Genomic DNA, 11,420 nt, shown 5'->3' with positions numbered 1-11,420 from the left:
GCTGAAATACTTCATGAAAGCGTAGAGGGACTGTGGAGCCAGTCAGGGCTAATTCCCTCCGGGCAGATAAGGGGTTAATTCAATTTCCCATTTGGCAGGAAAGAACAGCCTCATCCCTTACCCCTCCCCTCTGGCTGGTCAGCTCCCGCGCAGCGTCTCACCCCCACTTCTGGCAGTCATACGGTGCGGCATCCCCCTCCCTGTTTTAGCGCATTTAGCTTGCGACCCGTAGGTCCATAATTTCTCTCACCTCATGTTATAGGTTTTTTCTTTTCAGGCTCTGTTTATTGTGATAAAAAAAGTAAAAGATATATATTTGTATATATGTGTATTTGGTTTGTCACAGCAAATGGCGGGTGATAGTCCTTGGTCATTTAATCTCTGGTGTTGTTTGATGGTTTCCACATGCCCAATTAATTCGCAGTGGCCGCCATTTGTTATAAAACTGATAAAAAAGTTCTTTAAGATGTTTGGTAAAGTTTGAAATACATGGCAAGGACTATTCTGTGGCCTTACTCCACCCACAAAATGGTGTCAGTGTGTCTTCTTGTGTCAGCTCTGTATGTCAGGGTAAGGTTGGAAGGGAGGGAATAAGTCTCTACAGTCATCTGCTTGCACTTTGACTACATCATTCTCTATTTACTAATAATGTCAAGCTGTACAAAAGTAACAATTCGATATTTTTCATCCCATGACCAATGCATATTTCTATTTTCTAAATATTTAAGGGCAGATTTACTCAAACTCTAACTTTTCTCATTTTTATTTTCAAAAATTTGAATAAACTCATTCCCATGAATGTCTGACATTTATATATCTAAAATGAAGGAGCACGTGTGGGAAAAGTCGCAGAAAAAGACAAGAAAACTTGTTGCATGAAAACCGAAAACCTCTAACGTTTCGAAGCAAAGAAAGATTTTGAAGGGAAGGGACATCTGCCATTGACTTCTACATGATCTTGACAAGTTTTAGATGGCAAATTGATGCAGTATTGTTGCATATTAAGGGGCTGATTTACTAACCCACGAACGGGTCGAAATGAGTCCGATTGCGTTTTTTTCGTAAAGATCGGTATTTTGCGATTTTTTCGTATTTTTTGCGATTTTTTCGGCGTCTTTACGAATTTTTCGTTACCAATACGATTTTTGCGTAAAAACGCGAGTTTTTCGTAGCCATTACGAAAGTTGCGTAAAATCTTGCGATTTTTCATAGCGTTAAAACTTGCGCAAAAAGTTGCGCTTTTTTCGTAGCGTTAAAACTTACGCGAAACTTCGCACCTTTTAATTTTTAACGCTACGAAAAAGGCGCAACTTTTCGCGTAAGTTTTAACGCTACGGAAAAATCGCAAGATTTTACGCAACTTGCGTTTTTACGCAAAAATCGTATTGGTAACGAAAAATTCGTAAAGACGCCGAAAAAATCGCAAAACATACGAAAAAGTCGCAAAATGTTCGTTTTCAAGTCGGAACTTTTCCAATTCGGGTCGGATTCGTGGGTTAGTAAATCAGCCCCTAAATCTCGAAAAAGTAGCAACTTTTTTTTCAGGTGACTTTTAGCACCAAAAAAAATATGAATTAGAAAAAAAAATCCCCCAATGACATAATCAAACAACATGTTTTAAAAATAAGGCGGCACTGTATTCCTTATTAAACATTTCACATTGGTTTCAGACACAAATACAAGTTTTATGCTTTGATGATACAGGTATAGAAACAGAATGCCCAGGACTTTTTTTTACATCTGTTAGTGGCCCCCTAGGTTTGCTAAAAATCATTTAAGCATTAAACAAACCGACTACGATTTTTTTACCTTAATAAGAATTAATTAAATCTAAGTTGAGATCAAGCACAGGTATGGGATCTGTTATCTGGAAAACTGTTAACCAGAAAGATCCACATTAAAGAAAGGCTCTGTTCCATAGACTCCATTTTAATCAAATACAGGTATAGGATCCATTATCGAGAATGCATGGGACCAAGGGTATTCCAGATAAGGGATTCTTCCTGTAATTTGGATCTCCATACCTTAAGTCTACTAAAAAATCAATAAAACATTAATTAAACCCAATAGGATTGTTTTGCATCCAATAAGGATTATTTATATCTTAGTTTGGATCAAGTACAAGGTACTGTTTTGTTATTACAGAGAAAAAGGAAATTTTTAAAATTCTGAATTATTTGATTAAAATGGAGTCTATGGGAGATGGGCTTTCCATAATTCGGAGCTTTCTGGATAACGGGTTTCCGGATAAGGGATCCCATACCTGTAATTCTAATTTCCTTGTGTTTAATACAAACAAAGTTAAAGTAACTATTTGTTGTGGTGCATATGCCAGTAAAGAAGCTTTGCCCTATACTTACTAGTTATCCAGCACAAAGATATGAAATGTATTTTCCTGCTCTGCAATATTTTATTACTGTCACTACCTATAAAGTGAAAGATTTATATTATTGCTTCATTCCTGGTGCTGCTGGGTTATAGTTAAGTATCTGTAACACTGGAATGAGATGTATACTAACCAGGAGTTATTTTAGCTCCTTGCATAATGTCAGCAATAATAGAGGCAATTATTTGGAAGGCTTAGTGTGTTCTTGTGTATTATATGTTCTAAATATAATCTGTGTATAGATGTAGCTGTACACAGAACTATATGGCCAATAACACCACAAATGGAAAATACATATATTAATGATACCTGTCTGTTCAGTGACTGTAAATAAAATATTTATTGGCAGTGCCCATCCTATTTTGCATTATAAACATTTCCATAGATGTACAGTATTAATTTATTTGTTAGCTGGAAATGAGCCCTACAGCCCTGCACGGCTATGAGCCTGAGGTTGGCAACATCCCTGGTTACTATGGCCAGTTAGAGTTAGGATCCATATCCACTGAGACTGGGATATAGTCAGCCAGATAATGTGCAGCTTGAGTAGGTGTTTAAGGGTATAACCATCCCCTGAAGGGCTACAGTCAGTTTAATTGGAGAGCATCTTCAGATGATAGATCCAAATACAAATTTGACAGTAGCTGTGATGTAATTGTGGTGAGACTGTGTAGTTAATATGGTTTTTAAGAACCTTTTGATGCTCTTCATATACTGTTACATACACCTTACCTGCTTTATACTGTTGAATGAGCTAAATGTAAAGTGTCTTGAGATGTCACTCATCTTCACTGCAGGCCGGGGCAGGGAAGCACAGGAAGATAGCAAAAGAGTGGCATATATTGAAAGGGGCTAGAGTTTGGTTTCACCAGCAGTATTCTCAGTCACACCTTAGACATTTAAATACAGTAGTCTGTATGAACAATGCCATGCCTTTATCAATGTGTTCCTGCAATGTATTATTGTATTGTCAATACAATTCCCTTTTAGAAAATTATTTTTCTTTATTGGGAATAAGTAATACCTTTGGGGAGCATTTATTAAGGCTTGGATTTTTTTTCCCAATTTGGATTTTTTAGTGTTAAACGTTGCTGAAAAAAAGTTGTGAATGTCCCTTCCCTTCGCTGGAGGATCCTTCTTTGCTATGAAACTTTTGAGCTTTTTGGATTTTTGATTTGAATGAGATTTCTGTGACTTTTCCTGCATTGACTTTTTTTTCTAAATGTCAGACATTCGTGCAAATGAGTGAATGAGTTGAATTTTTAAAAAGAAATAAAATATGAAATGTTAGAGTTTTAGTAAATCTGCCCAAACTGCCTGCAGACCATTACAGATCTGTACAAAAAAAACGACTGCTTGGGGTGTTCAATGCTATTTCATTTTTCTGTATTGTTTAGCTGTGCTGCTATTACAATTGTGGAATGCTGTAAATGCATTGTATAACAATAGGCAATTAAAATATAATTAGAATGGTTCTGTTATAGAGGTTATAGTCATTTAAGCAAAATACAGTTTTGCTGTTTAATGTGTGAATTTTAGCCAACTGGCAAATAATCTGAAATTGTATATATGTAAGATTGATAATGTTCTGCTTTCTGCAAATGACATAAAGATGCGCAAATGTGAATACGTTTAAATGGATGCACCTTGTTTTAGAAGACATATTATTTGTGGCCATTCTTCAACTTTTACAGAAGTGTCAACCTTTAAACATCCTTCTAGCTGTTGCTTCTTTGTATATTCCCATGCTGACATTGGTTTCTCTGGGTACCCAGTTTCAACCCACACTGCATACGCACAGGAACATTTATAGGGTCTTAATAAAACTGAGCATAGGTGTGTATGTGATAGGGCAGCTCCACTGGGACAGGGACTGATGTGAATTATGTATCTCTGTAAGGTGCTGTGGATAATGATAATAATAATACAAATCTTCCTGTGGTTTTGGCATCTGTGATTTTACCCTTTCCATGTCAACAGATGGCTTTTATATCCTAATGCAAAACATTTACTTATGTCAGTTATTGTTAGAATGACCACTGAGTTAGCTGACAGGAGCTGTGCTGAGTAACAACTACCAAACATACCAAGGCTTTACAAAAGATTTATTAAAGGAAAACTGAAAAAATATTGAATTCAGCAGATATGTGTAAGGAACTAGCAGAAAACAAACTAAGTTCAGGCACAGAGCCAGGCAGGCAGCAAGGCAAACACAGTCTGTGAGGCAGGCAGAAGTCAGAGAAGGCAGCAGAACCCAAATATCAGGCCAAGGTCAAAACCAGGGATTCAGAACACAAGGGCAGGGCAGAAACAGGATTCAGGAGCAAGAAAAAAGGTTTTCAAGAAAGAGACTATAGGAGAACAGAATCTTAGGAGCTAAGTGCCAGAAGCACTCCAGTTAGGAGCGCTGTGCTTCTTAGGGAAGATGGCGGCACCCATGGCTGCAACATCACACCAAATAAGAAGATATGTTTCTGTTTAAAATAGCACTTTTCAATAGGATAATAATTTTTTTTAAGCAAAAATGAACTGAGCTACAGCTAGAGTAACTGTCAAAAGCTCACAAGCACTCTGGTTAGGAGCACTCCACTTTGTGGGCAAGATGGTAGGGCCCATGACTGCAATGTCATTGAAGTATCAGCCTGTCATTGCATCAAGTTTTGCAAAAATTCAAAATAAATAGACGCCGGAGACCCTGGGTTCAATCCCTGAATATAGGTCCTATGCTATAAATTCCTGGGGTGCATTCTAATTTGACTGATCTTCTGGTTCCTGACTCTGCTATTCCATTCTGGCTATTCTGATTACCTCCAGCCCTGATCTTGGCCTGAAGTTTTATTTTATTTTATTTAACCCTTTGAATTTTTTCTGCCTGTTTACTCCTTGGTCAAAGTGTGAATTTAGAGCTCACCACAGTAAAACCCTTCCATTCTTTATTCATTCCTTTAGGATTTTTAGAGGTGTATTTATAAAATGGTGAATTTTAACTTTCCCATATTGCCTCTAACAATCCCATAGGAATGAACAGAAAGTGGGGGAATTTTACTGAGGTGTGCTCTATTTTCATGTTAAATCTGATAAATCTGTCCCATAGCCGCAGCAAATTGCTATTGATCCAGCACCAGGGCAGGGAAGAAGCAGGCTTAAATAACCCCTTAATTTGGCTATTACCTGCTGCTGAACACAGGTGGTGTGAGCCAGGGAATACAGCCAGAAGAAGAAGTCATTGATATTATCCTCCAAGCCAAAACCACAGTGCCTTCTGTTGCTCAACGGGCAAAAAGATGTGTCTAGTATAGATATTGGTGTTTTAGATGTATGCTATAAACACTTTTATATTAGTTATTATCAAAGAACAAGAATTTAGAAAAGGACACAGACACAGAACAACAGCAATTGCAGGTTGGTTTTAGACATCAAGACCAAAGGTCATTCTATTTGCTTGGGTCTTAGAATGCTTACACAGAACAAGGAATGCATCTGTTGTCTCCTGTCACAAGTATCCCTAGTGCAAGGTTAAGGATGTCACAAATAGTCTCAGAAACACCAACTACAAAAAAATCTGCCCTTAAGCCTTAAGTCCATTTGGGACACTGCGCTGATGTAGAAGATTTTTTTATTACCAGAGAGATACCTTTTTATGCTATTTTGCTGAGACAGTGAGACAGTTAAGCCTTTCCTCAAGATGGACAGAGAGACACAGTTATGCAAAAACAAGGCTGATGATTGGATGCCATGGGCTCAGCCCCATGTAGTAAGAATGGTTAAATGGCTACATATTGTATTTGAATTTGTTCCCTCACATCCTCATGAGCTTTCGTATGAGCTATTATTTAATACTGTATTATAATACTCTGTATTAATGTATTCCTCACATAAACCTGTCTGGTTAATAAACTGAGTGAATCTGAATGGTTCAAGTCAGGCCCAGGGGGAACTTCTGAGCCAGGCTCGATTTGAACATTTGGCTACAACATCTAGTACCAAAGCAAGTTTATTAAATCTGTTAAGTCTTTGCTTTGCACAAGTTTGCAACTTACCATAGCATTTAATCATGTCAGTACTATAAAAGAATAAAACTCTATGTGATGCTTGATTCATTGTGACTGGCAAAAGATAACTCAAAGAAAGCCTTAGTCACTAGGCAGTGAATAATAGGCATGTCTCCTCTGTTCCAGTATAAATCCCTCAAACATATACATGCACCACATGGTAGCCAATTGGTGAAATTTCTCACCTTGACAAGTCCAACTTAAAAAAAAATAGCCCTAGAATAGAAATGAGTGAAACATATAAGTAATCATGTTTGAAATCAACACAGAAAAAAATATGTTCAAACACATTTTTCTGTTAAGCTGCTGATAAATTAAACTGTCAAACCTATAAAGATGTGTGTTTGTGTTTAAAAACAATTACTGCACCTATTCTTGGATTTAATGATACAATGCAATATGAACAGCACTAAAAAAGAAAGGTCTACACGATTGTTTCAGGACCTTTTTCAGGGTAAGTGCGTCAGTGCTGAGTGAGTGATTCATTGAATACTGGTGCACTTACCCAGAGAAAGGTTGTAGTACTGGGTTCCTGGGAATCATTTCAGTCATGACACTATGTGCATAGATTGTTGTGCATGTAAGATCTGTCATAAAATCTGTTTGGGATGGTTGAAACACATACAGTAGCAGCCCAGGACAAATGCTGCACTACATCGCAGTTAATCACGCTTTTATATTGCTGTACCCCTTACTAAAACATTTTGCAAGAAGTTCAGTTTTGGTTCCTTAATTAAGGATCATCACCTGCCTATTTAACAAAGAAGTCTGGTACATTTATTGCCTTTATTTGCCTCCAGCTCCAGTCAAACTACATGCCAACAGCAAAATAATCTCAGTTACTGCTGCTGAAACACTGATCCTTTCTGCAATCTCATGCTGCCAAGCTTTGCTTGAATTTTGTGTATTTTGTCTGAATTGACCCTTGGCCAGTGTTTAGGATTTTGAGCCTGTGCTGTCTGCTGCCTTGGTCCTTTGCTCTGGACTGTTCTTCCTTCATAAGCTGTTATCCTTCTAGCAGTTCTGCCACTTTTCCTCTAAGCCTTGCCCAGACATCATCCTCAGGCATTGTTCCTTGTGTTGGAAGGGAAGGAGAGGATGTTCTTCACCACTACTTCTGATTCCTGCCATCTCATACTGCATGTTTTTGGCTCTGTCTCATCAAGCCTTATACATCTCACTTTCTTCATCTGGCTCAGCAGAAATAACCTTGTAGTTTTGCACTTAGGTTGTAAAACAAACAAAAGTGACCTAAATCTGATACCAATTAATGGTTAACTGTAGAGAAATACTACAAAGCAAAGAAAAGTCTGACATTTACATGTAAGTTTAAGGTACCGCTTAATGTATTATTGTGCAGATATGGTGCAGACATGGGACCCCTTATCCCAGGGGTCCTCAAATGGTCATTTACTCGGCCCCCGATGCGTCCTCACCCCTGGTTACTACCTGTCTGTCTCAGCATGAGGCAGGTGACGCTGGGGCCAAGGATCACTCTGAGGCAGACAGGTAGTAGCCAGGGGTGAGGTTGCAGCGGGGGGCCGTAGTTTGAGGACTAACTATAGTCCGGCCCCCCAACAGTCTGAGGGACTATGAACTGGCCCCCTGTTTAAAAAGTTTGAGGACCCCTGCTGTAGAGACACTCGGATTCTTTGCTGGACCAAACACAAGTGTTTGGGGAGGACCCTTCTGTTGGGTTTTTTTTTTCCCCCAAATGTTGCCTTCTAGGTTTTACTCAGTGTAGCCTGTACGATCTGCCAAATGGCTAAAGACAGTCTGTGCCAACAAAGCAATAACTGGAACTAGAAAGGGAAGTTTGAGAACAAACTTCATGTTTGTTTGAAAAACGTGAAGTCACTGAATGAAATCTGATCTGTTTTTGGCTCCACCCACTTTTTCTAACCTTGGAGCACAGTTATATAGTAAAAACCACTGAGCAAAGTTTGGGGACCCTGGTTTTAATAGTGTCTGAATGGCATCAACTTAAATTTCCCCACTGAAAGTCAATGAGTGACATCTGACACACTTTTTCTAACCTGGAACTGCAGTTACCCAGTGACTAACTCTGCAAAGTGTAGGAACCCTAGGGTTAATAGTTAAAAAACGACAGCAGTTTAAATTTAAACCAATAAAAGTCAATAAGTAAATTGTGATTGGCTGTTAGTGGCCCAACCCACTTTTCCTATTTTTGAACTGCAGTCCCCCAGTGACCAACTGTGCAAAGTTTGGGGACTCAGGCATAAATAGTGTGAGAAAGGAAGCAATTTAAATTTAAACCAAAAAAAAAATCAATAGGTGAAGCCTGATTGGCTGTTGGTGGCTCCAACCACTTTTCAAAACCTAAAAATGCAGTCCCCTAGTGACCCTGGTGTTAATACTGTGAGAATGGCAGCAGGTTGAATTTCCCCATTGAAAATCAATAGGTAAAATCTGATTTGCTGTTGGTGGCTCCACCCACTTTTTCTAACGCTGAACCACAGTTACCAGGTGACTAGCTCTGCAAAGTTTGTGGACCTTAGTATTAATATTTAAAGAATGGCAGCAGTTTAAGTTTAAACGTATGAAGTCTATAGGTGAAATCTGATTGGCTGTATTTGGCTCCGCCCACTTTTCTAAACTTGGAATGTAGTCACCCAGTGATAAACTGTGCAAAGTTTGGGGACCCTGACATTAAACTTGTGAGAATGGCAGCAGTTAAAATTTCCCCACTGATAACAACTTAAACTAAAACTTCAGTCCTCTAGTGACCAACTGTGAAAAGTTTGGGGACCCTGGTGTTAATACTGTGAGAATGGCAGCAGGTTGAATTTCCCCATTGACAGTCAATAGATAAAATCTGATTGGCTGTTGGTGGCTCCACCCACTTTTTCTAACCTGGAACCGCAGTTACCTGGTACCTAACTCTGCAAAGTTTGGGGACCCCAGTGTAATTACTGTGAGAATGGCAGCAGGTTAAACTTCCGCCAAGTCAATAGGTAAAATCTGATTGGCTGTTCACAGCTCAGCCCACTTTTGGGCATCCAGCAATCATCATATTTTCATTCAGGCTGACCCCATGACTGTGATTCAAGTTTGGGGAGTGTAGCCTCAAAGCTGTAAGATTGGCAGCAGTTTCAATTTCCCCATTAAAGTCAATGGGTAAAATTTGATTGGCTGTTGTTGACCCCTCCCACTTAATCTAACAAGTGTCACTGTTTCATTTGGGTGACCCCATGATTGTGTAATTCAAGTCAATAGAATTTGGGGTGTTCAGAGCGGCGCCACAAAAAGATGGGGGGCGGGATCGCTTAGAAAAGCACAAGCAACCTGCTCCGCTATAGGGCGAAGATGTGTGGAGAGTTTGGGTGTTGTACCCCTAAAACTGTAGGAGGAGTAGTGTTTAGAAAATGGGGGCGCTAAGAAGAAGAAGAAAAAGCGGAAGAATAAACTGAAGTCAAAGAACAGTATGTGGGGTTTTTCAACCCAACATAATAAAACCCCGGGTATTGAACACAAAGCAATAAATAAGATGACAATTGGCTAAATGACAGGGACACTCAGTGGTGTGTAGCAAACGTTCCCTCTGCAGTTGTGTAAGGTGTAATCAGGTTGTGTCATTAGTCCCTGATGGTCAGTGATAGAGCAATGCACCTAAGCTAGGGCTCATCAGCCCCCCCCCCCATTAAATAACAGTTCCCTCTCCCACAGCAGCAGTAGAGCTGTCTGTCCTACTGGGCAAGGAGATGCCTAGCAACCGTTTGAGGCACTGGGAGCAGTTATGGCGGTAGAGTCCATTACAAAGAGAGAAATATGTTCATTTATGCTTTGAATAAGAAACCCGAGGAACACGCAGGGGTAATATTGATGACACAACACTGTGCACTGATTATGGCAACCTTTGTTTACTCTCCACAAGGCCAACAGGATGGGCAATTCAAGGTCTCTCCCTTCAGACATGCCGGCGGCTCCCCCCCAACCCCCCCCCAAATTAAGTAAACTCTTAATCTTTCAGCATTCTTGACTTTTTTCACAATCCTATTCAGCCGCTTATGCCAAATACAACCTGCTACAGCTGCGCCACAGACAGGGGGCCTCCATCTTTCTTTATTCACAACTCTAGGGGCCTATATAGGAAAAAGGCACACTATTTATACACTTTATTAAACACACCAATAAATACAATTTATATCCACAAACTGGGGGTTTTGCTGCGTCTGTGCTGTAGGTAACAGAGAACAGCCCTAAGGGAGCACTTTATTCAAGAAAGGAGTGCGGGGTTGGCAAGAAGACAGATATTTGATATGGTGCTCTATGCAAGAAGGTGGTGGTGAAAAGTGCTAAGGAAAAGAGCACCAAGGGGGACTCTTGTACTTGCACTTCAAGGGGTCATGAATGACCCCTCATTTTCTCATAAATGACCCCTTAATTTTCTGATTAGTAAAGGGTTTTGGAAAGTGGGAGTATTTGTATGATTGGTTTTTTAATAAGTTTACTTTATCCGTTTAAGGCAAATTGGATACTGTTTTGGCAGGGCTTTTTATGTTTTGCATTTCAGCTCAAACCTAAATGTCAATAAAACCAATGTCAATTAATTTTGCAACATAGTAAAGATAAGTAAAGAAGCCAATACATTGTGCATGCCCGGCACAGAATATAATTTATAATAATAAAAAACAGTAATAGAAACAAATGCATGTGGACATTGTGCATACACACACTCATACATTTATTTTTATTTAATAAGTTAATATTCCATGTTTCCCTTATTTGTGCATTCGTAAAAAATAAACATGTAATAATGTATCTTCCCTTTAAGATTTAAGTAATTTTGACATTATGCTGAATGGGTCCCGGGTCTGAGCAGGTTTGAGTGCAAGCATGATCTCAGTGTTTATAACATGAAAATGTTATTGACGTCTGTCAGGATTATGCCACTTCAGACGCACGTGACTTTAGGCGTGACTGTCTAGAGGGTCCGCTGCTCAGTCTCACACACCTGGCAC

Source organism: Xenopus tropicalis, chromosome 6 (genome assembly GCF_000004195.4).
Source record: "Xenopus tropicalis strain Nigerian chromosome 6, UCB_Xtro_10.0, whole genome shotgun sequence".
Taxonomy (NCBI): domain Eukaryota; kingdom Metazoa; phylum Chordata; class Amphibia; order Anura; family Pipidae; genus Xenopus; species Xenopus tropicalis.
Note: the sequence above shows the minus strand (reverse complement) of the source record.